General features: G+C 44.2%; 1 long non-coding RNA gene across 1 annotated transcript; it reads left to right on the plus strand.

The window, feature by feature from the left end:
* The first annotated feature begins 15,241 nt into the window (after positions 1–15,241).
* LOC116553920 lies at positions 15,242–21,562 on the plus strand. Its single transcript, XR_004269966.1, has 2 exons — positions 15,242–16,303; positions 21,164–21,562. It is a non-coding gene; the product is annotated as an uncharacterized LOC116553920 (long non-coding RNA).
* Positions 21,563–26,154: the final 4,592 nt, after the last annotated feature.

A 26,154-nucleotide genomic window follows, 5' to 3' on the forward strand; every position in this document is an offset into this window, starting at 1 on the left:
TTTTTGTAATTTTTGTAGAGATGGAGTTTTACGGTGTTGGCCAGGCTGGTCTTGAACTCCTGAACTCAAGAAATCCTGCCCGCCTCGGCATCCCAAAATGCTGGGATTACAGGAGCCTGTAATTATTCTTTTTTTTTTTTTTTTTTTTTTTTTGAGACGTAGTTTCACTCATGTTACCCAGGCTGGAGTGCAATGGCGCGATCTCGGCTCACCGCAACCTCCGCGTCCTGGGTTCAGGCAATTCTCCTGCCTCAGCCTCCTGAGTAGCTGGGATTACAGGCACGCACCACCATGCCCAGCTAATTTTTTGTATTTTTAGTAGAGACGGGGTTTCACCATGTTGACCAGGATGGTCTCGATCTCTTGACCTCGTGATCCACCCGTCTCGGCTCCAAAGTGCTGGGATTACAGGCTTGAGCCACCGCGCCCGGCCGCCTGTAATTATTCTTAACAGCTGCAAAATATCCTGTGGAATGGATAGTGTTGTTTCCACTGTTTGGAAGGTGGGTGTGTGTTGAAGAGAGTTCTTATGCATTTATAAATTATGAGCATTTTTTCCAAAACCCTTTTCTGATTCTGGAATGCTTCTTTGGAACTGATGAATGCTTAACTAACATCCGTTAAGCACTTTCTTCCGAAGGGCCCTTAGGAGGCTATTTCCTAAAATTCTCACAATTCGGATGCAGGTGGGGGGTGGGGCATGGGCCACCTGGATGCCTATCACCTCATTGTGTTTTGCAGGGGGCATTTTCACTGCTGCTGTGAACGTGAGAGTCCCATAGTCCCGTGTCGCCTTGACACCACTCGCCTGCCCACTGCTTTCTCACGTTCCCGATTTGCTCAACCACTGATTAGGCTGGGGTGGTTTATCCTGCCTATGAAATTACCTGCCATTAGTGTAGTGGAAAGTGCCCTAGCTCTGCCTCTTGCCAGCTTGGGACTTGAGGCAATATTCTTACATTTCTCAACCTCTTCTGTAAAGTGAAGAGTCACATCTATCTTCCAGGATGAGAGAGAGAGGGATACATGCGCCTCGATAGTAAGCTTTTCTTCTTTCTTCCTGGACGGATCTATAGTCTCTTCTCCCTTACTCTCATCCCCCAGCTCCGCCCCAGCGCCCACCAGCCTCCCTGCCTCTTCAGGTCCCAGGCTGGGTTCCAGGAAGTGGTTCCTGCCTGACGCTAGCTTCCAGCGGCTGGGGTATCAGGTGACCCGGCTCCCCACCGAGGTGACTAAAATGCCAGTGATGCTGATTATTTGGACTTCCTGGGCAGGGCCCGGCACTTGCCGCTGTTGGGGCTTTGGATGCAACAATAATTAGTATTTTGCCGAGTGTGATTCCGATCGCCCCACCAAGTAGGAGGTCCCACCCTGAGCAGGGAGCCCCGTGGGAACTGACCCGGCCACATTCCCCCGGCAGCGATTGTGCAATGGGCGCCCGGGCCCAGCCAGGGCGGGCTCCGAGGGAGGAGCGGGACAGGGCGGGCAGAGGATGCTCCTGGAGGGCGGAGCGCTGACCTTTACTCCCGGGTCTCCGGGCCCGGTACACCCACGTGGTCCTGAATCTACCCTGGGCCTGCCTAGGATCTCAGGCTGGGCGGCTTGGCTCTGCTCTGGCCACGGAGGAGGGAGTGAAGTGACCAGGGCAGAGGACATCTGAGGGGGGCAAAGGGACATGAAATTGTCCTTTACTCAACAACAACAACTAAAAAAGGCCGGGCGCTGTGGCGCACGCCTATAATCCCAGCACTTTGGGAGGCCGAGGCGGGTGGATCACAAGGTCAAGAGATCGAGACCGTCCTGGCCAACATGGTGAAACCCCGGCTCTACTAAAATACAAAAATTAGCTGGGCGTGTTGGTGCATGCCTGTAGTTCCAGCTACTTGGGAGGCTGAGGCAGGAGAATTGCTTGAACCCGGGAGGCGGAGGTTGCAATGAGCCGAGATCATGCCACTGCACTCCAGCCTGAGGCCTAGTGATAGAGTGAGACTCTGTCTCAAAAAAAAAAAAGAAATTGTCCTTTCCCCTTCCACTCACCCCTCGCTGCCCTTCCAAAGCACCATTAGAAATTGAAAGGTGCAAGGCCAGGAAAAACACATCTTTCATGGAGGCCCAAGGAGAAGTGAATTCCTCTATCCCAAATTATTTTTTTAAGAAATAACCAGGCTGGACGAGGTAGCTCACACCTGTAATCTCAGCACTTTGGGAGGACAAGGCAGGAGGATTGCTTGAGTGAGCCCAGGAGTTCGAGACCAGCCTGAGCAATATATGAGACCCTATCTCTACAAAACAAAAAAACAACAACTTTAAAAATTAGCCGGTTGTGGCAGTGCAAGCCTGTAGTCTCTGTGACTGGAGGCTGAGTCGGGAGGTCAAGGCTGCAGTGAGCCATGATTGCGCTACTGAGCAAAACCCTGTCTCAATTTAAACATAAAGAAAAAGAAAGGAAGAAATAGCCAAACAGAGAGAATAGCTGGAGCTTTAGAAAGCACTGTCCCTAATATTGTGTGATTTCAGTGATTCCGAAAGGCTCTCCCGCCCCCAGGTTCTCCTGTGACTCACCTGAAATTTCTCCTCACTTCCTTTACTTTAAGGTTTTGATGCCAAGTAAAAGCTTGCCTAAGCTTCCACAGGCAAGGATCAATGCTGTGATGGAGAGAGGGAAAGAGAGCATAGAAAACCTCAGCGTGGCAGGAGCCCTCTGATAGCTTCCCAAGTACGGCAGTATTCTATTTTTAAGGCACTTGCACTGCAATCTCCAGGGGCCTTTGAAACAATGCTGTGAGCTGGGGGTACTGTTAGCTATCATTCCCATTCAACAGAGCAGGAAATGAAGGCTCAGAGAGGTTAAGTAACCTATCCAAGGACACACAGTAAGCGCTTATGTTGAGTTGAAATCATGGCACTCAGCTGTTTCCCACAGCCCAGCATAATGAGGTGGTGTTTGTGTTTTGGTCAACTAGTTTATTAAAAGTATGAAACAAGACCTTGGCTCAAGTTCTTTTTTTTTCATTTAGAAAATATTTTGTAGAGACAGGGTCTCACTATGTTGCCCAGGCTGGTCTCGAATTCCTTGCCTCAAGTGATCCTCCCAGTTCAGCCTCCCAAAGTGCTGGGATTAACAGGCATGAGCCACCACGCCTGGCCCTTTGGCTCAGGTTTTGAGAAGACTTGGAATAATACAAGGCAGAGCACTTGCCTTCTCTCAGAAGCTTCACAACAGCCCTAAGCAAATAGCACCCTGTTTTACAGTAGTGAAAACACAAGGCTCAGACAGAGATTTACTACATCCACTCAGCTGTCAGTACTTCCAGGATAAGGAATGAAGTCGTGTTCATCTTTCTTTCTACGTTTGCTTCATAACTTTATCTATGAATGTTTGTTGAATGTTTGCAGAGAGAGCCCTGCCAGATCATCTAATAAGGCCTGTGTGTTTTACAGATGAAAAAACTGAGGCCTGCAGCAGGTAAGAGATATAACTGGGTCACATAATTATGGCAGAACCTGGACCTCAGAGTTCCTGATTCTGTCTGGTGTCCCTTTCACGTCATTCACTCATCTCTCCCGCTACAGGAACTGAGCTGACATACCTCCACATGCTAGGCGCTAAGAACAAAAACAGTAGGGAGAGGACAGGGACACACTGCTTTGGGGGAGGGTCCCAAAAAATTCAATATTCAAAATACGTGATATTTTATTTTACTTTATTTTTGAGACCTGGTCTCACTTTGTCACCCAGGCTGGAGTGCAGTGTCACAATCACAACTTGCTGCAGCCTCAACCTTTTGGGTCCAAGTGATCCTCCTGCCTCTATCTCCCAAGTAGCTGGTACTATAGGCACATGCCACCGTGCCTGGCTAATTTTGTATTTTCCCTAGAGATGGAGTTTTGCCGTGTTGCCTAGGCTGGTTTCGAACTCCTGAGTTCGAGCAGTCCACCTGCTTCGGCCTTCCAAAGTGCTGGGATTACAGGTGTGAACCAGTGCCCCTGGCCCAAAATAACCTAATATTTCAATGCAGTATTTAAAAAAAATCAATTTAGGAAATGATGTCCCACAGGCCTGCAGCCTAGATTTTTTTTTTAATTTTTAAATTTAAATTTTATTTTAACATCTGCATGCAGAAGGCAAGTTGCAGCCTGTTTTTGTAAATAAAGTTTTATTAAGAGGACATCTCAGTCCCTGTTTTAAGGAGCCCACAGTTTACTCTGGGGAGACAGACTTGAGTAGGGTATTTATAACTCTCTGTGATTATCCTCAGGCAGCAAGCAGGGGCTGAAGGGAAGCCTTTGAAGCAGGGAGGGAAATGTGTAGAGTCCCAGCTGTATATGCTCATCGCAGCAGAACACATTGGTTAGGAAAACAGGGGCAGGAGTCAACAGAGGAAGTGGTGAGTGACCAGATCTCAGAGATTAGGGGGAGGACATGGGGACGGTGCAGAGAGACCACCAGGCTGAGAATGTCCCATGAGCTTTTTGGACTTGACACCATAGACATGGCTAATTCGGCCTGACACTGAAAATAGAGAAATCAAACACAAACCAGAGGGGCAGGTCTCAGAAATACATTTAACACCACAATGATAGAAAGTAGTGAAAGAAGCTGAGCACGGTGGCTCATGCCTGTAATCACAGTACTTTGGGAGGCCGAGGCGGGTCGATCACCTGAGGTCAGGAGTTTGCAGCCAGCCTGGCCAACATGGTGAAACCCTGTCTCTACTAAAAATACCAAAATTAGCTGGACGTGGTCTTGGACGCCTAAAATCCCAGCTACTTGGGAGGGTGAGGCAGGAGAATCTCTCGAACCCAGGAGGCAGAGGTTGCGGTGAGCCAAGATCGTGCCATTGCACTCCAGCATGGGTGACGAGAGTGAAACTCCATCTCAGAAAAATAAATTTTAAAAAATAATAATAAAATAAAAGGACAGTCATTGTTTATTGCCACTTACTTTATACCAGTCTCTCTCATAAGCTATGTACATGCAACATCTCACTCATTTTCACCATGACCCTATTCGTGGATTCTACTAGTATTCTCGTTATATTGATAAGAAAACAGAGGCTCAGAAAAGTAAAGTAACCTGTCCAAATGATTGATCTAGTAAGCAGGGTTCCTGACTTCAGGAAGGCAGAGAGATGGGGCCTTCCTGGGGCTGTCCCTTTCTACAGTGAAGAATGTTCTTCATGACTGAGATTGGGGGTGGCCCGGGTTCTCTGAAGATCCCAGTGTTGCAAGAGGCGACTCTCCTTCCTGATTTCACTGCCCAGGTCTGTGGCAGCTCCAGCCCATAACTCTAACGTCCCCCCACCCACACACCCCCCCACCTCAGCACAGTGACTTTACCCCAAGGCTGTGTCACGCTTAACAGACGACACTCAGGGAAAAGCTCTGTGGTTGAATCACAGTGACCACTTCCTTTTCCATTCAGGATCCCCTTTTCTCAGAGCCCTCACTCTGCCATGCCCTGTTTAGTAAGTGCCACAAAGTTTATGACTCCTGGACTGCTAGGGAGGCTTAGTCACCCCTTCCTATACCCTAATTCTACTAGGCTGAGAGGCATCAACCCTCAGCTTCTGCACCATTTCACAACCTTGCATCAGGAGCCTGGGGGGACACCCTGTTTGTCCTGGGGCTGCACAAGTAGGCAAAAGGACCATCTCCATTCCTCTAGATGGGTGATGTAAGGCTGACCGGACAGGTGGGCAGATGTCCAAACCTCAGCCATAAAGGGAGGTAGTCACTGACCCTGTGGGCTCCTCGGAGGCACCTGCTCACTGGACGTTGTTGTCTGCAAGCACATGGGTCAGGACACCAAGTGAAAGGAAATGCCAAGGGGTTGTATGTCTTTGGGGGAAACCCCAAGTTTCTTTCATTTGCTCAGAAATGGCTTCCTGGAGGCTGATAGCTGTAGCTAATATTGAATCTGAGAGCTGAGGAAGTCATCAGCTATTAAGGGGCCACCCGGAAGAGGAGACTTCCCCTGGGTAAATGCACAGAGCAAAATCTAGGACCATCAGGGCTAGATTAAGATCTTTAGTAGTGCTCAACCTCTAAAGATTATGCTACAAGTATTTCTTGCCCCACACAAACCCTCACAGATAATAAAAATAAAACCATCTAAATCCTAAAATTAAGTATATCCTTATCAAAATATCAGTGATGTTACTTATGAAAGTGGAAAAAAAATTCTAAAATTCATACGAAACCCAGAGGACTCCAAAACGCTAAAGCAATTCTCAACAAAAAGAACAAAGCTGGAGGCATCACACTACCTGACTCAAAATTTACTACAAAGCTACAGCATGGTACTGGCATAAAGACCGTCTCAAAAATCACTGGAACAGAAGAGAGAACTCAGAAAGAGAATTTATAGAGACAAATTCACACATTTGTAGCCAACTCATTTCGACAAAAGTGTCACAAGCAAACAGTATGGATAATTCTCTAATAAATGGTGCTGGGAAAACTGCAGAAAAATGAAAACAGACCTCTATCTTTCACCATAAATAAAAATAAAATAAAAATGGATTACTTAAATCTAAAACTCAAAAGTATGAAACTATTAGAAGAAAACATTGGTGAAGTGCTCCAATACATTGGTTTGGGCAAAAAAATTTTGTGTAATCTTTTCATGTCCTCAAAAGCAACAGGAAACCGCAGCAAAATAGACAAATGGGATTACATTAAATGAAAAAGTTTTTGTACAGCAAAGAAAATAATCAACAAAGTAAAGAGACAATCTACAGAATGGGAGTAAATACTTGCAGCTATCCACCTGACAAGGGATTAATAACCAGAATGTACAAATAGCTCAAACAACTCAATAGGAACAAAACAAATACTCCCATTTAAAAATCGGCAAAAGAGCTGCATAGACATTTCTCAAAAGAAGACATACAAGGCCGGGCGCAGTGGCTCAATCCTGTAATCCCAGCACTGTGGGAGGCCGAGGCGGGTGGATCACGAGGTCAAGAGATCGAGACCATCCTGGTCAACATGGTGAAACCCCGTCTCTACTAAAAATACAAAACATTAGCTGGGCATGGTGGCACGTGCCTGTAATCTCAGCTACTCAGGAGGTTGAGGCAGGATAATTGCCTGAACCCAGGAGTTGGAGGTTGCGGTGAGCCGAGATCACGCCATTGCACTCCAGCCTGGGTAACAAGAGTGAAACTCCGTCTCAAAAAAAAAAAAAAAAAGAAGACATACAAATAGCCAACAGGTATATATGCTCAACATCTTTTTTTTTATTTTTATTTTTTTATTTTGAGATGGAGTCTTGCTCTATCGCCCATGCTGGTTTGCAGTGACACGATCTCTGCTCACTGCAACCTCCACCTTTTGGGTTTGAGCCATTCTCCTGCCTCAGCTTCCCAAGCAGCTGTGATTACAGTTGCACGCCACCAGGCCCAGCTAATTTTTTTGCATTTTTAGTAGAGATGGGGTTTCACCATGTTGGTCAGGCTGGTCTTGAACTCCTGACCTCGTGATCCACCCACCTCAGCCTCCCAAAGTGCAGGAATTACAGGCGTGAGCCACTGCACCAGGCTGCTCAACATCATTAATCGTGAGAGAAATGCAAATCAAAACCACAATGAGATATCATCTCATCCCAGTTAAAATGGCATCTATCTATCTATGTGTGTGTGTGTGTGTGTGTGTGTGTGTGTGTGTGTGTGTGTGTGTATGCAATAACATGCTGAGAAAGGAATCCTCATATACTGATGGTGGGAATGCACATGAGAACAGCCACTATGGAAAATGGTATTGCAGTTCCTCAAAAAACTAAAAATAGGATTACCATATGATCTAGTAATTCCACTGCTAGATGTATAGCCAAAAGAAAGGAAATCAATATATGGAAGAGATATCTGCACTTGCATCTTACTGCAGCACTATTCACTATAGCCAACATATGGCATCAACCTAAGTGCCCATCAACAGATGAATAGATAAAGAAAATATGGTACCTACTCACAGTGGAATATTATTCAGCCATAAAAAGAATGAAAGCCAGTCATTTTCGGCATCATAGATGGAACTGGAGGACATTATGTTAAGCAAAATAAGCCAGGCATGGGAAAACAAATACTGCATGATCTCACTCATATGTAGGAGCTAAAAAAGTGGATCTCATGAAGAGAGAGAGTAGATTGGTGGTTACTGGAGGCTGAGAAGGGGAAGGGAACTGGGAATGAAGAGAAATAGATTAACGGGTACAAATATACCATTTGATAGAATACATAATACCTAGTGTTTATAGATAAGGAAGGCAACTATAATTTACAATCATCTATTGCACATTTCAAAATAACCAGAAGAGAGTAACTGGAATGTTTCCAGCACAAGGAAAAGATAAACATTTAGGGCAATGGATCTTTATAAATTATATAAAGGTATGACATCACATGTCCCAAAACCATGTACATGTTATACATTAATGCATAAATATTGTACATTAATACATAATAAAAAGTTTTAAAAAGAAAAATAAATAAAAACAAGCATAAGGAAGTCCAGTAATGTTCTGTTTATTTCCATAATGACCACTTCAGTGCTTTTTTTTTTTTTTTTTTGAGACGGAGTTTCGCTCTTGTTACCCAGGCTGCAGTGCAATGGCTGCGATCTCGGCTCACCGCAACCTCCGCCTCCCGGGTTCAGGCAATTCTCCTGCCTCAGCCTCCTGAGTCGCTGGGATTACAGGCACGCGCCACCATGCCCAGCTAATTTTTTGTATTTTTAGTAGAGACGGGGTTTCACCATGTTGACCAGGATGGTCTCGATCTCTTGACCTCGTGATCCACCCGCTTCGGCCTCCCAAAGTGCTGGGATTACAGGCTTGAGCCACCGCGCCCGGCCAGTGCTTTTTTTATCAGTGTCTTTTTTTCTCACCTTCTGTCGCCTCCACTTTGCTGATGCCATAGCCCTGTGGGGTCTACCTGTTGGATAATTCTGCAGTGAATAAACGTCACTGGACCACGTGCATTGGCTAATATAGGGAAGATCTTTCTAACCATTTGCGTTGTGTGACCACTAAGTGGGCTGCCCAGGGAGGAACTGCCCAGTCGCTGTCATGTTCCCACAAGGCCAAAAGTCCCTGTGATGGGGACAAGATGTGTAAGAATCTGGAAAGACAGTGGCTTTCCCTCTAAAGTCTTTTCTAGTCCAATGATGGGCATTCCAAGTACTTTGAAGGAACTGCAAAGGCCTACTCCAAGCTGGGGGTTATAGGCTGAGGGATGGGCTCTGGGGTCCTTTGGGGGACTTTGAGGAGAAGAATTACCCTTTTCTCCAGGAAGGCAAGCTTACCCCTGCCTTGGAGGTCTTGGATCAGCCCTGCAGCTACATCAGGAAAACCAGCCACACTGTCACAAGATAGCACCAGGGATGAGTGGGTCAGGACCAATTGGGTGGCACCAAGGGGCATTTTAGCCACCAATGAGAGCACCCTGTGTTCAGTCCTATTTATACATATGCTCCCCTGTGCTCAACTATGAGCTCCTTGAAAGTCAAGACTGCCTTATTGGTTCCTATGTCTCTGGTGTGGCCCTTGGTTGAATTAATTGAATGAATAGCGTCAGGAAGAATGAAATGGTGTATTTATTTAAGGCAGTATATAAATGCACATTCTATAAACACTAAATAAAAGGCTTTCCAGTTGTTTAGTGACTTTGCACAAGGTTACACGGGAAACTGGTTATGTGTTCACCTCTGGAGAAGGGGACCAGAGGACAATGGTGTCTGGGGTGAGAGGGACACTATGCATCACTTAATGCCATTTCTATCATGAATATTTATTAGTTATAGAAACTAAAATAAAAATACTCGGGTTAAAAAGTTTCCAAAGTGCTTCCAGCAACATGGTAGGTGACTTAAGTGGCGTAACAGAGTACTGGATATTGTAAGTGTGTGACGCTTCTTAGAAGAGGCTCTTAACCATTTTCTCAGATTTATTGACTTTCAGTTTACAAACCATTTTCATAACACTGAAATGTTTGCTTTCCAGTATAGAACTCATCAAATTCATCAGTTAAAAGTAGGCTGGTGGCCGGGCGCGGTGGCTCAAGCCTGTAATCCCAGCACTTTGGGAGGCCGAGGCGGGTGGATCACGAGGTCAAGAGATCGAGACCATCCTGGTCAACATGGTGAAACCCCGTCTCTACTAAAAATACAAAAAATTAGCTGGGCATGGTGGTGCGTGCCTGTAATCCCAGCTACTCAGGAGGCTGAGGCAGGAGAATTGCCTGAACCCAGGAGGCGGAGGTTGCGGTGAGCCGAGATCGCGCCATTGCACTCCAGCCTGGATAACATGAGAGAAAAACCCCTCATAAAAAAAAAAAAAAAAAAAAAAAAAAGTAGGCTGGTGATAAGGGCAGGCAAGAACATTGTCCCTCAAGACAGAAGTCAGAGAAATGACTGTTTCATTTGGGTACAACAATTGACAGCCACAAAAGGGACCAAGAGCTGTTGGCAAAAGATTATATTGTATTCACCTCACCTTTTCATTTCATTTCTTTTCTTTTCTTTTTTTTTTTTTTTTTTTTTTTGAGATGGAGTCTCTGTCACCCAGGCTGGAGTGCAATGGTGCAATCTCGGTTCACTGCAAACTCCGCCTCCCAGGTTCAAGCAATTCTCTGCCTCAGCCTCTGGAGCAGCTGGGATTATAGGCGCCTGCCACCATTCCCAGCTCATTTTTGTATTTTTAGTAGATACGGGGTTTCACCATCTTAGCCAGGCTGGTCTTGAACTCCTGACCTTGTGATCCCCCCTGACTTGGCCTCCCAAAGTGCTGGGATTACAGGCGTGAGCCACCGTGCCCAGCCCATCTTTTTTTAAAAAAATGTTTTTTAAGAAAGTGAGTCAAATACTGCTTAGTTAAAATCAGCTCTTCCAGGCTGGGCACGGTGCCTCATACCTGTAATCCCAGCATTTTGGGAGGCCAGTCAGGAGTTTGAGACCAGCCTGGGTGACAGAGAAACCCCATCCCTACAAATAATTTAAAAATTAACCAGGCTTGGCCGGGCGCGGTGGCTCAAACCTGTAATCCCAGCACTTTGGGAGGCCGAGGCAGGTGGATCACGAGGTCAAGAGATCGAGACCATCCTGGTCAACATGGTGAAACCCCGTCTCTACTAAAAATACAAAAAAATTAGCTGGGCATGGTGGCGCGTGCCTGTAATCCCAGCGACTCAGGAGGCTGAGGCAGGAGAATTGCCTGAACCCGGGAGGCGGAGGTTGCAGTGAGCCGAGATCGCGCCATTGCACTCCAGCCTGGGTAACAAGAGTGAAACTCCGTCCCTAAAAAAAAAAAAAAAAAAAAAAAAAAAAAAAAAAAAATTAACCAGGCTTTGAGGCCTACCCCTTGTGGTCTCAGCTACTTGGCAGACTGAGGTGGAGGTCTAGGTGGTGATCCATGATTCGATCACTGCACTCAAATCTGAGCAACAGAGCAAGACCCTGTCTCAAAAATTAAAAATTAAAAAATTATTCCAGACAAGCCATATACCTTGAGACTGGGCAGTTAAGTGGAGAGAGTTAACTGTTGGACCCAGCTAAGTTCTAAATTCCCAGAAGCCTTTCTCAAAGTCTACAAAGTAGACTTCAGCAATGCCAAGAAGTTTGCAATCTGTGGAAGAGAGGAATTCCACATCAAGGACCAGTGAGGGGCCACAGAGTTTTCCTGAGGTCCTCTCATGACTCCACAGCTAAACCCGCATTCCCTTCTGCCATCTGTGTTAACACAGGACAGGTTGACTTTGGGGCATCTCTCAAACCCTCTGGACCTCAATTTCCTCAAGAGTCAATTGGAAATTAAAATTCCCACACTTTGTCCTGAATCCTGATTGAGATGCGGTTTATGTGAATCTATACATGTGTTAAAATGCATAGAACTGTACATCAGAAGAAAAAAAGTCAAATATTCCTATATGATGATTTAAAAACTTTAAAAAAATCTTATGTTTAAGGATCATGTGAGAATTAAATAAGAAGCCCCTTACACAGCATCCTTGTTTACCTCCAGCATCCAGTACAAAGCCTAGCCCACAGCAGACATTCACCAAGTCACGTATTTGATGAATGAATGAATGAATGAATGAATGAGTGAATATGGAAAAGAGCAGAGTGCTGACCCCAAACAGGCACTCAATAGTTGTCCATTTCCATCTCCTTCCCTTTAGTCATTTTGGATAACAGGACATAGTGCAGATGTTCAGGAAATACTAACAGCTTGCTCATTTCACTTGGGGAACTTTTCACTTAAGGGGAAAGAAAAGTCAGCTCCTGGCAGCATGCTTTGATTGATAATAAATAGGAGCTGTATTTGATATGTCCTTACAACAACACAGAAAGCAGGACATGGTACCTCTTCCTGCTTTATGGATTAGGAAAATGAGGCCTGAGGAGTTTAAGCCACCTCCTTAAATCACTCAATGTTAAATGCTGGAGCCAGGAATCCAACCCAAAGTACAGAGGAGATATAGATAGATACAGACAGGTTAATCTATATCTATAGACATATGTGGGTAGATATATCTATATTGATCTATAGATAGATATAGTATTAGTTCATTCTCACACTGCTGTAACGGAATCCCTGGGCTGGGGGCGGTGGCTTTCACCTGTAATCCCAGCACTTTGGGAGGCCAACGCAGGGGGATCACCTGAGGTCAGGAGTTCGAGACCAGCCTGGCCTCGAACATGGTGAAACCCCGTCTCTACTAAAAATACAAAAAAAATTAATCAGGCACGGTGGTGTACACCTGTAATCCCAGATACTCAGGAGGCTGAGGTAGGAGAATCACCTGAACCCAAGAGTTGGAGGTTGCGGTGAACTGAGATTGTGCCACTGCATTCCAGTCTGGGTGACAAGAGCAAAACTTCATCTCAAAAAAATAAAAATCAAGGAAAAGAAAAGAAAAAGAAAAATCCCTGAGACTGGGTAATTTATTTTTATTTTATTTTATTTTTTATTTTACTTTAGGTGTATACTATATCCAGCATTTCTCCCCATGTTACCCCTCCCCACCCTCCCCACTCCCCGTTGTCCCTCCCCTACCCCCCACAACTATCCACAGTGTGTGATGCTCCTGTCCCTGAGTCCACGTGTTCTCATTGTTCAACACCCGCCTATGAGTGAGAACATGCGGTATTTGGCATTCTGTTCTTGTGTCAGTTTGCTGAGAATGATGGCTTCCAGATTCATCCAAGTCCCTACAAAGGACACAAACTCATCGTTTTTTGTGGCTGCATAGTATTCAATGGTGTATATGTGCCACATTTTCTTTGTCCAGTCTATCATCAATGGGCATTTGTGTTGGTTCCAGGTCTTTGCTATTGTACACAGGGCTGCAATGAACATACATGTGCATGTGTCTTTATAGTAGAATGATTTATAGTTCTTTGGGTATATACCCAGTAATGGGATTGCTGGGTCAAATGGAATTTCTATTTCTAGATCCTTGAGAAATCGCCACACTGTCTTCCACAATAGTTGAACTAATTTACACTCCCACCAACAGTGTAAAAGTGTTCCTATTTCTCCACATCCTCTCCAGCATCTGTTGTGTCCAGATTTTTTTTTTTTTTTACTCTTTTTGAGACGGAGTTTTCACTCTTGTTACCCAGACTGGAGTGCAATGGTGCGATCTCAGCTTGGCGCGATCTCGGCTCACTGCAACCTCCGCGTCCTGGGTTCAGGCAATTCTCCTGCCTCAGCCTCCTGAGTAGCTGAGATTACAGGCATGTGCCACCATGCCCAGCTGATTTTTTGTATTTGTAGTAGAGATGGGGTTTCACCATGTTGACCAGGATGGTCTCGATCTCTTGACCTCGTGATCCACCCGCCTCGGCCTCCCAAAATACTGGGATTACAGGCGTGAGCCACCGCGCCCGGCCCAGTGTCCAGATTTTTTAATGATCGCCATTCTAACTGGCATGAGATGGTATCTCAATGTGGTTTTGATTTGCATTTCTCTAATGACCAGTGATGAAGAGCATTTTTTCATATGTTTTTTGGCCTCATATATGTCTTCTTTTGTAAAGTGTCTGTTCATATCCTTTGTCCACTTTTGAATGGGGTTGTTTTTTTCTTGTATATCTGTTTTAGTTCTTTGTAGATTCTGGATATTAGCCATTTGTCAGTTGGGTAGATTGCAAAAATTTTTTCCCAGTCTGTTGGTTGCCAGTTTGCTCTAATGATGGTTTCTTTTGCTGTACAGAAGCTCTGAATTTTAATTAGATCCCATTTGTCTATCTTGGCTTTTGTTGCCAATGTTTTTGGTGTTTTAGTCATGAAGTCCTTGCCTATGCCTATGTCCTGGATGGTTTTGCCTACATTTTCTTCTAGCATTTTTATGGTGTTAGGTTTTATGTTTAAATCTTTAATCAATCTGGAGTTAATTTTAGTGTAAGGTGACAGGAAGGGGTCCAGTTTCTGCTTTCTGCACATGGCTAGCCAGTTTTCACAACACCATTTATTAAACATAGAGTCCTTTCCCCATTGCTTGTTTTTGTTAGGTTTGTCAAAGATGAGATGGTTGTAGATGTGTGGTGTTGCTTCTGGGGCCTCTGTTCTGTTCCTTTGGTCTATGTCTCTGTTTTGGTAGCAGTACCATGCTGTTTTGATTACTGTAGCCTTGTAGTATAGTTTGAAGAGACTGGGTAATTTATAAAGAAAAAAGGTTTAATTGGCTCACAGTTCCAGTTCCACAGGCTGCATGAAGCATGGCTGCATCTGCTTCTGGGGAGGCCTCAGGGAGCTTTTACTCATGGCAGAAGGCAAAGTGGAAGCAGGCATCTTACATGGCAGGAACAGGACCAAGAGAGCGGGGGAGATTGCTGTGCACTCTTAAACAAACAGATCCCATGAGAACTCACTATCACGATGACAGCTCCAGGGTGTCAAACATGAGAAAACATCCCCATGGAATCACCCCCCAGCAGGCCTCACCTCCAGCATTGGGGGTTACAGTGCAACATGAGATTGTGGTGGGGACACAGATCCAAACTGTATCATATATATTTATATAGCCACATAAATACATGTTATATATAAAACACACATGTATTATGTATGTATATAATACGTATCATTTATATGACATATATGCCTGTAATACACATGTATATTACACATGTACACATACATGTTTACATACATGATAAATATATATTTTATACAAATACATGTGTATTACATATGTTTATATAATACATTATACATGCACACACACACACACACACATATATATATATATTCTGCCAAGGTTGCAAAAGCAAACATAGGGTAACTGTGGGCTCAACAGAAGCAATTTCTTCTAGGTTTTTCCACAGGCAGGGGCAGGGAGAGTTACCTGGCTGATTTCCTATGATCCCCAATTAATTCAGCCCACACTGACTGAATGTCTTCTCCATGCCCAGCACCGCGCTAAGTGGTGTGTGTACCGAGTCCCATCAGAGTTGACCCTCTCCTTGGTCAACTTGAGCAATGGAAACTGAACATTCATCCCAGTGCCCCGGGTTAACACGTGCTGGGGCATCATCCAGCTTCTGTTATTTACCAAAGGCAGAGCTTATTTCAAATGACCCACTCCCTTCACTGGGAGCCAGAGTGAAGGAGGCTGGGCAGGAAACCAGCCAGGCTAGCTGGAGCCCACCAGCATGGCCTGGGGTCTGGCTTATGTTAATCCACCAGTTCCTGCAGCCCTAATCAGGTCCTGAGGGACCAAGTTATTCTAAGTAATCAACAAGAATGGGAATAATGAAACAGGAAACTAATGTGTTCGTTTATAAGTAAATTCCTTGAGTCCAGCAGCAACACGATTACTGCTGCTGCGCTATTGTTCTCTCCTGTTGGATGAGGCAAGCTGAGACCGCTGTATAAGCTAAAGGTTGCTCAGAATGTAGAAAGACCACAAAGGGACCTGGGAATTATTTAGAGGGAGGCAAGTGGTATAGTAAAAAGAGGGTGGCCAGATGAAATTGGCTGGAAATCGTGGCTCCAGCACTTATTAACTATGTGAATTTGGGCAGGTTACCTTAAAGTCTGTGTCAGTTTCTCCACAAACAAAATGAGCACAGTAACACCTAACTTACACAGCTGTTTTAAAGAGTAAGTGCGATGATGTATGGAAAAGTCCAGGCACAAACTAGATATCACCAAGTGCTCACTTCCTTTTAACTATTTTTATAGATAACTTTCAACTGCAAGGTGATACATCATGTTAATTACTGAATATGGAAAATGTTTGATAAGCTAAAAGGAAAAAACTAAAATCTCCCACAGTTCCATCAGCCAGAGAAAACTGTGAGTAGCATTTTTAGTATTTGTCCCTCCAGGCCTTTTTATGTGTTATTCTTCTTAAAAACAAAAACAGGATCTTACTCCCATGGTGTCTTAAAACCCATTCTTTTACGACCCTACGTTATCATCTCACATCTTCACATCCTCTATGGCATCATTAAAAAGAAAAAGTCTAACATAGTGGCCCATGATATGGCCATATCATATATATAGATACAGAGTCTCATACTGTCACCCAGGCTGCAATTCATTGGCATAGTCTTGACTCATTGCAGGCTCCAACTCCCAGGTTCAAGTGTTTTTCCTGCCTCAGCCTCCTGAGTAGCTGGGATTATAGGCATGTGCCACCATACCCGGCTAACTTTTGTATTTTTAGTAGAGATGGGGTTTCACCAAGTTGGCCAGACTGGTCTTGAACTCCTGACCTCAAGCGATCTGCTCGCTTCACCCTCCCAAACTGCTGGCATGAGACACCACATCCAGTCTTATTTTTTTTTTTTTTTTTTTTTTTGAGACGGAGTTTCGCTCTTGTTACCCAGGCTAGAGTGCAATGGCGCGATCTCGGCTCACCGCAACCTCCGCCTCCTGGGTTCAGGCAATTCTCCTGCCTCAGCCTCCTGAGTAGCTGGGACATCCAGTCTTATTATTTATTTTTTCAGACAGGGTCTCACTCTGTCACCCAGGTTGGAGTGCAGTGGCATGATCATAGCTCACTGCAGCCTCAACCTCCAGGGCGCGGTGATGCTTCCATCTCGGCCTCTCGGGTAGCTGAGACTACAGGCGTGCATCACCACACTCAACGAATTTTTAAAAAATTTTTTATAGAGGCAGGATCGCTCCATGTTGCCCAGGTTGGTCTTGAACTCCTGGGCTCAAGGGAATCCACCTGCCTCGGCCTGGTAAACTCTTCACAATCCGGCACCTGGTCGTCATTGTTTATCTATCCAACTTCGTATTTTTGAGCAGTGTCTCCGTTATAAACAATGCAAAAGTGAACATCTTAGCAGCTGAGCAACTTTTATTTTTTTTGAGACAGAGTCTTGCTCTGAAGCCCAGGCTGGAATGCAATGGCACGATCTCAGCCCACTGCAATCCTCCGCCTCCCAGGTTCAAGCGATTCTCCTGCCTCAGCCTCCTGAGTAGCTAAGACTACAGGCACACACCACCATGCCGGGCTGATTTTTGTATTTTTAGTAGAGACGGGGTTTTACCACCTTGGCCATCTTGGTGTCAAACTCCAGACCACAGGTGATCCACCTGCCTCGGCCTCCCAAAGGGCTGGGATTACAGGCGTGAGCCACCACCCCCAGCCCTTAGTTGAGCAACTTCCATTACCCCCCAGCGTTAAGTTTTCTGAAGGAGACTGGTTGGTTCATACTGACACACAGCCTTTCAAAAATTTCAGCCAGTTTCTGTTCCCACCTACCCAGTTAATTATCTTGATTGCAAGCCAACCCTGGGTTTTGTTTTTGTTTTTGTTTTCTATTCAGCAGCCGTACCTTAGCAATCACTTTTTCTTCTAGAGATATTTCTGCCCAAATACATAGATTTGGTGTCTGGGCCTCCTAAGGCCTGTTCCACCCAGTCTAATTCTGGAGACATAAGCTCTGGAGAAAATGGTCTCCTGCTAATTTCCCAGCCCAGGCACCAAGTGTTGTCTCAGAGAGGACCCATGATCAGTAATTCGATTCCCGCTTGTCTACTACTGGCTACATTTCTCAAATGTCATTAGCCTCATTCACAAATCTTGTTGAAGGTGAGTTGTTTCTGCAGATAGCTAATATCACTCATTTTCTATTTACGCTTTGTTTCTGAGGGTAAGGGTCTCCGACACTGTCTTCAAGGGTAGATTGGGGAGGAACGATTTTATCAAAGCTAAAAGTAGGAAATTTGGTCCTTGGGACAAATAACAGGAAATGAGAGCTCAGATCAAAGAAAGGGCACCCTGAGGGAAGGGGATGTGGGACAAGCGAAGGCGTTGGTCACACATGTTCCTTGGCTCACTGGCCTGTGTCACTGCACCTCCACTTTACCAACTCCCCATCTTCTTTCCCTTATCAGGACCCTTGCAATTACACTGGACCACCCCAGATGATCCAGGATAATCTCCCCATCTGAAAATCCTGAACTTAATCAGTTTTGCCATGAAAGGTTTCATATTCATAGGTTCTAGGAATTAGGATGTGGACATTTGGGGGATTATTATTCTGCCCACCTCATCTGGGCAAGCCAGTCTCTGGCCTGAGTTTCCTTATCTGCAAACTGTGAGTCTCCAGCAAAAAACTCTTCACGATCCCTTCCAGGTTTGGCTGGTGGAAATATTTTCAGTGAAATCCAGGGGAACTGTATAGATACAGAAACTGTACTCAATCTCTTATGGGTTTCTTTATTTCCTCTTCTAGAACTATACTCTCTCATCTGAATGCTACCAATGTCATTTGTATGTAAGCTTTTACTAACTGAAAGAGCTGGCATAGCAGGCTTACTATGTGCCAGGCCCTGTTCTAAGCCTTTTGCCCATCTGGAACCGTTGAACCTTCCATAACAGCCCTATGAACCAAGCACTATTGCTACCCTTATTTTATACAGGCACAGAGAAGTAAGATATTTTGCACAAGAACCCAGAGTGGCAGGACTGAGGTTAAACTTCAGCTGTCTGGCTCCAGCATCTGTACTCTTAACCACTGGCCACCCAGCATCTCATCAAAGCCCGTGACCACAGTCATGAGGCCATTGCTTAAGTCTCTTCTCCTAGACTGTGAGCAACTCAAGAGCAGGAACCTTGTCTAACTCTGTGAATCCCAGCTCTGATAACGACCTAGCACACAAACAGAAAAAGGATGAATGTGCGAATGAATGAATATAAGCATGCTACTTATCTATTTCAGAGCCTCTTGATCAGGGCCATGATTGCAGGACATGATAATAAACATTTCTGGGACACTTCAAAAGAAAGCATGCTCCTCCTGCCAGCATTGGGAAGGAGGTACTATTATGATCGTCATGTTGCAGACTAGTAAACTGCAACAGAAAGAAAAACACTAAGTAACGTGCCCACGGTCAGGAACCGGATGTGAGTTGAGATTTGCTTGACTTCCAAGCTTGCATCGTGGAGGTGAGCATGAACTCTCTGAGGGCTGCAGTTTTTAAGTAAGAATCGAGTTTGACTCTGGACAACCACAGAGAGGAATAAGATAAATGAACTTAAAAAAAAATTTTTTTATTGCATATTACGTTTTAGGGTACATGTGAAGAACATGCAAGAGTGTTGCATAGGTACACACATGGCAGTGTGATTTGCTGCCTTCCTACCCATCACCTATATCTGGCATTTCTCCCTATGCTATCTCTCCCCAGCTCCCCATTCCCCCATTTTTTTTTTTTTAAGATTGATTCGCCCAGGCTGAAGTGCAATGGCACGCTCTTGGCTCACCACAACCTCTGCCTCCCCGGTTCAAGCAATTCTCCTGCCTCAGCCTCCCAAGTAGCAGGGACTACAGGTGCACAGCCCTACACCCGGCTAATTTTTGTATTTTTTTTTTTTTTTTTTTTTTTTTTTGAGACGGAGTTTCGCTCTTGTTACCCAGGCTGGAGTGCAATGGCGCAATCTCGGCTCACTGCAACCTCCGCCTCCTGGGTTCAGGCAATTCTCCTGCCTCAGCCTCCTGAGTAGCTGGGATTACAGGCACGTGCCACCATGCCCGGCTAATTTTTTGTATTTTTAGTAGAGACGGGGTTTCACCATGTTGACCAGGATGGTCTGGATCTCTTGACCTCGTGATCCACCCGCCTCGGCCTCCCAAAGTGCTGGGATTACAGGCTTGAGCCGCCGCGCCCGGCAATTTTTGTATTTTTAAGTAGAGACAGGATTTCACCATGTTGGTCAGGCTGGTCTCGAACCCCTGACCTCATGATCCGCCAGCCTCAGCCTCCCAAAGTGCTGGGATTACAGGCGTGAGCCACCACTCCTGGCTGACAAATGAACATTTTGCTGGACAACACGATATGCCAGGTCCTGGTGCCAGGTGCTTAACATAACTCAGTCCCCAGAACAACCTGCTTATTCCATTTTACAGATGAGAAAACGGAGGTTCAGAGAGAGACAAATGAGTTTCCCAAAGTCTATCAGGACAGGCAAAACTAGATCTAACTCTGCAATTCATCAACTTTCCACTATTATTAAGCTGCTGAGCCTCAGTTCTCTCATTTGAAAAGATGAAGAGATCTTCACATGGTGAAGGATTTCACCATGTTGGCCAGGCTGGTCTCAAACTCCTGACCTCAGGCGATCCACCTGCCTCGACCTCCCAAAATGCTGGGATTACAGGCGTGAGCTGCCACTCCCGGCCAGAACTTCACATTTATTATGTAATTTCATCCTCATAACAACCCCTGAGATGCTATACTATTATTATTATTTCTAGTTTACAAATAGAGAAACTGAGGCTTAGACAGGCATATGTTGTTACACAGCTACTCTGAGACCCAACCAAGTTTAACTGAGGCTTGTTAGAGTCATAAGCCAAACTCTTGCCTATTTTCCTGTGCAGCCTCCAGCAGTCTCTGGCAGCCTTTGGAGTGAGGACATCCTGTGTTCCTCCAGAATCAGAACAAGGCTGGGATGGACGTGGGATGAGTTCCTCAGTGTGTGGGCCCCTCTTCCTTTGGATTTCAAAGACTCACTTCAGTGAAGTTCTGTCAAAGTCAAAAGGTGGCATTGAATGGATCGTCGGCCCAGGCTCAGAGTCCAGCCCCGGCACCTCAAGGGCTTGGCCATTTCCTCTGATCTTGTTGTCAAGGCAACCCTGGATCCCTTTGTGGTTCTGTGGTTATTCTCCCTCTTGTTGCCTTGTCTTCCTACAGTTTCAAGAGAACACTTTAGAGACAGCAGCTCCAAATGGCCTACTTGTCACTGATTGAAGAAGACGCTGACCTGAAATAAAAACAGTTCCTAGGACCCATCAAGGCCTTAACTAGAAAGGGGAATGCTCTGTAAACACCTTGAGAGAAGAGATTGTCTGTCTTATCACAACTGTACCCCAGTGCCTCACAGGATACCTGGAATGGGGTATGAGGGGGTCAATTAATGTTGAGTGAATGAATGAATGATCTGATTATGGAAAGGGGCTCCCTAAGCTTTTCAGGGGTTGAAAAACTTGGGCAGAGTGATGAGCTAAGATTTGTGGGTTTTAACCTCTGTATTGAGTCTTAGTGTGTTACAGGACGGTATTGGTGACCAACAAATATTCACTGGGTAATTGATCTTACTCTGCGTTTTATTTTTTCCTGTGTGCTTCAATCCCTTGGTTTAAGAGCAATTTTGGCTTTGTGATGGATTCCACAATTATAAGAACTTCTTGACTGCCCTCTAGTGGAAAAGATGCAGATGTCACACTCAGAACAATCCATTCGCCTTTCCTCTGATGTTGAAAGTGGCTCCCTTTTTTTCTGATAACTCACTGGACTTTATATAATTCAAAATTGTGATTGTTCCAAATTTGGCAGTTCATCCTCACTTTACAGATAAAGTTGACGTGTAGAACAATGCTTCTCAAATTGACTGGCAAAGGATCAGTTTTTAAAAAATGTTTAATCTGCAAACCAATCCATTGTACAAAAAAAAATGAATTATTAATACTGGGCATATTACATTAAAAAACAAAGATATACAAAATTAAAATTAAATGTTGTTATCAGATCCAACAGACAAAATTACATTTCAATAAATATAATCAGAATAAACATAACATAGGGAAAAATAAAATAATTCCAAACTCTGTACATGTTCATTGAATATGTGTATTATGTGATTAACATATAAATCGCTGTTTTGCATTCATAATTTTTGTTGTTCTGCAATTATAACTAAATGAAAAATTATGAGTAAAATAGTGTTTCTCCACTTTGAATGAACACTGTGAATATCAATATTGAGCAAGTCTTGAACTCCTGACCTTGTGATCCACCCGCCTCGGCCTCCCAAGTGCTGGGATTACAAGCGTGAGCCACCATGCCTGGCCAGCAATCTTTATTTATTTATATATTTTTTAGACGGAGTCTCCCTCTGTTGCCTAGGCTGGAGTGCAATGGTGCCATCTCGGCTCACTGTATCCTTTGCTGCCGGGGTTCAAGCCTCAGCCTCCCAAGTAGCTGGAATTACAGGCACCTGCTACCGCACCAGGCTAATTTTTGTAGTTTTAGTAGAGATGGGGTTTCACCACCTTGGCCAGGCTGGTCTTGAACTCCTGACCTCATGATCTACCTGCCTCTCGGCCTCCCAAAGTGTTGGGATTGCAGGTGTGAGCCACAGGTCTGCTTTTTTTTTTTTTTTTTTTTTTTTGAGACAGAATCTCACTCTGTTGCCCAGGCTGGAGTGCAATGATGCGATCTCGGCTCACTGCAACCTCTGCCTGCTGGGTTCAAGCGATTCTCCTGCCTCAGTCTCCCTAGTAATTGGGACTACAGGTGCACAGCACCGCACCCAGCTAATTTTTGCATTTCTAGTGGAGACAGGGTTTTACCATGTTGGCCAGGCTTATCTGAAACTCCTGACCTTAAGTGATCCACCCGCCTCGACCTCCCAAAGTGCTGAGATTACAGGTGTGAGCCACCGCGCCCGGCCTATTGAGCGTTCTTAACAGACAAATACGCATGTTATTGTTTGCCAACCTATCTAACCCAGCCAGAATGGACTACAATGCGACTTGCAAAGTAGAATGTGTGTTGAGATTGCTTCTATTTTTGTTGCTGTTGTAATTTAATAAAAGAACGTTATTTTATTTATTTATTTATTTTAGAAATGGGATCTCACTGTGTCACCGAGGCTCGAGTGCACTGGGAAGATCATGCCTCACTGAAGCCTCCTGGGCTCAAGCGATCCTCCCGCCTCAGTGCTGCCCCTGACCACTGCTCCCCATCCCCCACCAGTAGCTAGGAAGGACCACGAGTACATGCCACAACCCCTGGCTTCCATGTTTTCTTTTAATAAGAGCTTAGTGGAGAACGAGTCTCACAGAGCTTTGTTGATGGGAATGCAAAAAGAGATTTTCAGACAATTTTAGGAAGCTCAGGATTTCCATCTTTTGCTTTTATTCAAAATGAAGCAAGTGATTCTGTATTTTCAAAATTCATCATTTATTCAATTGCCAGTTCCAACAATTTATCCTGTAGCGTTAAACTGTCTTTCAATGAAAGCAACAGATTATGGATCTATGAATTTCCCATGCATGAATCGTCTTTTGATGGAAATAAAATGTAAATGTTCCGTAACTCCATAACTTGTTTGGCCATAACATTTTACAGATATTCAATATTAAGATTATCACCAACATCACTGATAATTGTTGCTAAACTATGGAACATGTTATAATCGTCTCTAGATATTCTGTTCTTTCAGGCTTCTGTCATTTTTGCCCTTCAATCTTCTTTGCCTTTGAAAATTATATTGCGGGCCGGGCGCGGTGGCTCAAGCCTGTAATCCCAGCACTTTGGGAGGCCGAGGCGGGTGGATCACGAGGTCAAGAGATCGAGACCATCCTGGTCAACATGGTGAAACCCCGTCTCTACTAAAAATACAAAAAATTAGCTGGGCATGGTGGCGCGTGCCTGTAATCCCAGCGACTCAGGAGGCTGAGGCAGGAGAATTGCCTGAACCTGGGAGGCGGAGGTTGCTGTGAGCCGAGATCGCGCCATTGCACTCCAGCCTGGGTAAACAAGAGCGAAACTCCGTCTCAAAAAAAAAAAAAAAAGAAAATTATATTGTATTTTCCCCTACTTAGAAGTAGTAAAGGCATTTAAAATGCCAAAAATATCACACAAAGAAACATGCCTATTGTCCAAACCACATTTTAAAAGGTTGGAACCTTATAAAGTTGTATGTTTGTTTGTTTGACTTTCTAGAAACACTAAAAGTTTGTTTCACAGTCAAACATTCCTAATACAACTCTTCTCTGCAGTAAGCTTCATATCTCACATATAACAGTTGATTATGATCAGCTTCCATATCAACACATATTATAATAAAGAGAGTCATCTCAAATTTCATGCATTATCCTTTGCATAACTATTTTTTACTACGTAACTAGACACTGTTTAGTTCAGCTAACATTTTTTCATTGTAAAAGTTTCTTGATAAAAAAAAAAAAAAAGCGGCCGGGCGCAGTGGCTCACCCCTGTAATCCCAGCACTTTGGGAGGCCGAGGCAGGTGGATCACAAGATCAAGAGATCGAGACCATCCTGGTCAACATGGTGAAACCCTGTCTCTACTAAAAATACAAAAATTAGCTGGGCATGGTGGCGCGCGCCTGTAGTCCCAGCTACTTGGGAGTCCAAGGCAGGAGAATTGCTTGAACCCAGGAGGCAGAGGTTTCGGTGAGCCGAGATTGTGTCATTGCACTCCAGCCTGGGTAACAAGAGTGAAACTCCGTCTCAAAAAAACAGACAAACAAACAAACAAAAGCAGTGCATGGATTTACATTGTTCTTCAAACTTAGTATGTTTTCTGTCAAGGAAGCTGCACATTAGATCACCTTCCCACAGCAGTCTTAAACCGCATTCCTTGACAATGTAATCCTTTATAGTTGTATACATTTAGAACTAGTTGTGCTTGTCATCAGTGAAACCAAAAAAATCTTCCACTGTGTTCGAATTGCATAGATACTAAATTAATTGTCATGTTAGCAGTATGTGAACATTCAGTAACTTGCAATGAAAATTACTTTCTTAGCTGTATTTACCTGTGAGTTAATCTGCCATGTCATTAGCTAGTTATTGAATTCACCCAGCTATGAAAAATGATATTTGTCACTTTCTTTACCACATATTCACCCATAATTTCAAAGATCTCTGATACAGTCTTGTGCTAAAGTCTTTTTAAAATTGTAGCGTCCCAAAGTGCTACTTTATAAGATGCTCATACATTACTAATGTTTATATATGAAATATTGACATCTGTTCTTATGAGTTTTTAAAAGTCAACATTCTTTCAAGGTATTCTTTAGGTTTTGAATTTACTTCTTTTGTTTTCTATGTAAATGCTACATAAGGTTGATGGTCTTATGAGCTTTATTAACTAGCATATCTGTACAAATAACATACTATAGTTTTCAAATATTAGTATCAGTTGTGGCTACAAAACTGAACTCAATATGTGAGGAATTATACTTCTGAGTAAAACTAGTACAAACTCTTTGTAGTAGTTTAATTTCTTTGGAATCATTTCCATAGTCATCATCTGTTTTACTATTGCTGCTGCTGAGTGTTAGTAGAGGTGTGTCTTTTCTTGACGCCTGTAATCCCAGCATTTTGGGAGGCCAAGGCGGGCAGATCATGAGGTCAGGAGTTTGAGACCAGCCTGGCCAATATGGTGAAACCCTGTCTCTACTAAAAATACAAAAATCAGCTGGGCGTGGTGGCACATGCTTGTAGTCCCAGCTACTCTGGAGGCTGAGGCAGAAGAATCGCTTGAACTCAGGAGGCGGAGTTTGCAGTGAACCCAGATCGCACCACTGCACTCCAGCCTGGGCAACACAGCAAGACTCTGTCTCCAAAAAAAAAAGAAGAAGTCTAGTGAAGTTTGTTTTAACACCTGTAAATTACAGTTAAAAATTTATTATGAAAGTTTGCTTCTTAATTTAGCTAATATTTTATTTTATTTTACTGATTTTTTTCCACTTGAAAGCAGTCACTGTTTATTAACTGACCAGATTACAAAAATAATCATGGCAGACACCTTACTTCATTCTTCTAAGTAGCATCTTGATCTGGCTGTCCCTGTTGCCAGCATCTCCACCTTTTACAAAACTGGAGGTCTTTTCCTTTATTCCTCCTCGTGGAAAGGATAATTTGAAGAGTC

The sequence above is a fragment of the Sapajus apella genome, unplaced genomic scaffold, assembly GCF_009761245.1.
Source record: "Sapajus apella isolate SASKATOON/1434 unplaced genomic scaffold, GSC_monkey_1.0 scaffold13, whole genome shotgun sequence".
NCBI classification, from domain to species: Eukaryota; Metazoa; Chordata; class Mammalia; order Primates; family Cebidae; genus Sapajus; species Sapajus apella.